The sequence below is a fragment of the Mandrillus leucophaeus genome, unplaced genomic scaffold (assembly GCF_000951045.1).
Source record: "Mandrillus leucophaeus isolate KB7577 unplaced genomic scaffold, Mleu.le_1.0 Scaffold1443, whole genome shotgun sequence".
NCBI lineage: Eukaryota > Metazoa > Chordata > Mammalia > Primates > Cercopithecidae > Mandrillus > Mandrillus leucophaeus.
The window spans coordinates 256,498-259,414 of NW_012101414.1; the positions used below are offsets into that span (position 1 = coordinate 256,498).

The 2,917-nt window shown below is 40.0% G+C and overlaps 1 protein-coding gene across 1 annotated transcript in view; it reads left to right on the top strand.

Moving 5' to 3' along the window:
• Positions 1-1,981: 1,981 nt before the first annotated feature.
• LOC105535319 (membrane-spanning 4-domains subfamily A member 4A-like) overlaps positions 1,982-2,917 on the top strand; it is a 47,742-nt gene continuing 46,806 nt past the window's right edge. Inside the window, exon 1 of the mRNA XM_011974357.1 lies at positions 1,982-2,136. The gene's annotated coding sequence lies outside the window, so the exon portion shown is untranslated. The remainder of the gene's footprint in view (positions 2,137-2,917) is intronic.

Sequence of the window (2,917 nt, forward strand, 5' to 3'; positions counted from 1 at the left end):
GCCACCGCGCCCAGCCTATTGTTCTTTATATCACCGTAAGTCCTCAATCACTTGTCTGCTAATGATAACACTAATAAGATCTCACTTCACACCATATGGAAGAGGAGGAAAGATTGACGTCTGTTCTTAGTCTAGAATTTCAACCTCTCTTATAAAGTCATGAAACTCTGTACCTTTGTCTTCCGTAGTGCCACATTTTCTTAGTTTGCCTGTTATCTTCTTTAATCTCTTTTTTGTCATCCTCTGGGAACTCTTATTTCTGATAATACTGGTTCTATACTCTAGCAAAAAGGGTTTGATCTTTTCTGCCTCCGCCCACAAGCCTGGGTGAGCTCATTCCTCTGGGTGAAGAGCTATTGGCTTTACCTCTACAACCATGTTCTCATTCCCCAGCTCCTGCGAGTTATCCAACTTTCGTCAACCTCATTTGAAGGACCCACACAATTCAAATTAAATATGCTCAAAGTCTTATTCTTTGTTCCTCCAGTTCTGTCGTTGTCCATGTCTATTGCCTTAGTGAATGGCTCCATCACTCATTCAGTTTCCTAACCCAGAATCTGAGTGTCATCCTTTCCTGTTTTTTCTCCCGATTTACACATCCATTATATCAACAAGTACTGCCATTTCTCACTCCTAAACATCTTTCAAATCCATTCATTCTCTCCAACTTCACTAGCATCACAGGTAGTTCAGGTAACCATCATCCCTTCCCTAGAGAACTGCTTCTTTCTTGACCCTAATTCCCTGATTTCAGTATTACGTATTCCTATTGTTGCTGTACATGAAAACCAGGACACTATTTCTGAAATATAACCCATTTTAATTCTGAGAATTAAAATAATTTCAGATTATAGACAACAAAGTTTTTGGGATTAGGCAAAACTGGATGTCAGTCTCATCTATACCAGCTATAGGAATATCTCTGAGTTTCAGTTCCATCTTCGGGAAAATGGGAATAACAACATTATCTAGCTCCGTCCTTCTTCCATTTGTGTGTCTTTTACTTATTCATCAGGTCTCCAATTAGATGTCTCCTTATCTAAGAAGTCTCCTCTGCCTACCCAACGTTGAGTTCATTGATCCTCCTATGAGCTCTCTTAGGATACCCTATTTTACCTTGCAGATCACTGATTATAATCGGTTGTAATGATTTATTTACTCATTAGCATTGCCACTTTACCTTGCAGGTAACTGATTATAATGGGTGACTTATTTACTTGTCTGTATTGTCAAGTAGTCTACAAAATCCTTGAGCGAAGATGATTTTTCACCATTTTATCTGAAGCACATGGCTTATGGTAGCTTTTCTCTAAGAAAACGCGGAATCAATGAAAACTGCACGCCACTTTGTTTTCCTCCTCCATGTAAAGTAGGCACTATTTTATTTTACAAATGAATCAGGTTCAGGGGATTAACAAGGTCATGCAATAAATGATTGCTTTTGGGTTTGTCTTAGTCAAAGACCAGCTTGTTCTATGATACCAGCGGCTTCTTTAACTTAGAAAGATGTTGTATTAATTATTGCTGTACAACAGACTTGTTCCCATTTTATGGCTATTCATGTTGAACCTCCAAAGGTGAAATACCATGAAAATAAGATATTTAACTTGTGTATATTGAGACACAATTACTTTTTCACCAACCTAATACAATAGTAATAGTAGTTCTCTGGGAAGACAAGAGTACTATGGAAATGTGTGAAATTGTGAAAGGGGGCATTTATAAATTACCATTTACTTAGTTTGTGTATCTAACAATCTTTGAGCAGAGTCTGGCACATAGAAACTCCTCCACCACTGACACCCACAGTAATTAGCACTATTACTTTCACAGGAAAGACTGTATCAGGCAGCCACTGCTTTTTCAACACATTTCAAAATAGACATCCACACCCATATTGGGAACACAAAATCAGTTAATGCTTCCGATACAAAACAGGAACTAGTTGTGGGTCTCAGAAATTCTCAACACATCCTTTCAGGTTCCAAACATCTACTAGAAGAGGAATGCAGATTTAAACTGAGTGAGGTGTGGAGTGGGGGAAGCTGACTGGGTCTGGACCAAAGAACTTTGGGGAACTTGCCCAGAGCCCTGCACGCATCAGACCTACCGCAGACATTGCAGGCCCGAAAAAAGGTAGGTCCAGGGACTTGCCTTCCTAGGCTTTCGGGCTGATGGTTTGGTTCACTTCCCGGGTTTAGGATTTCTGGGAGTGGAACGACAAAAAAAATGAGGCCACTTCCCATGACACAAGCTGGTAGTCAGGGTTGGGGTGGGTTGCGTGCACCTTTAAATGTGCATTTGGTGAAGGGATGAAGAACAGTCTTTGCTACAGTTGATGGGAGTTAGAAAAGCCTCCTCAAGGCTGACATTGGAGCTGGATGAGATTTTTTTTAAGTTACTTTTGTCCCTTAAGTTCTCAGGATACCAAAACACTGTAAGCAATATTTTAAACTTTTGATTGATTACCTCATCTACTGTTAATGTCCTTCTTCCATGGTCTTTATTCTTTGTCTCTGACTGGTTATTTTTATAATTCGAGATTTAGGAAAAGATCTACCATGTGCAGAATTTGGTGTACATGGAGTAGGGCACAGGCAGGGTCTTGCATATTTAGATGGGCTGTGGCCTGCCCTAGTTCTCCAGTGGTCTTTGGCACTATTCATGGGCACCCAGGCAGTAAACTGAGGCTGCTCATGATAAAATCTAATGAAAAATGCCTTGTAGACTTTTAGCATTCTTAGGATAAGAAAGAAGCTTGTAAGTAGTCGTGGTCATTGTAATCTTTCCCCAGATGAAGTAAATGAAACCCAGAAAAGGGAAATAATGTACCCAGAATCACACAAGTTAATAAAAGGGCTGAGAGCAAAAAACCCAGAATTCTTGGTTCCTAGTCCAGGCCTTTCTGCTTCCTGTG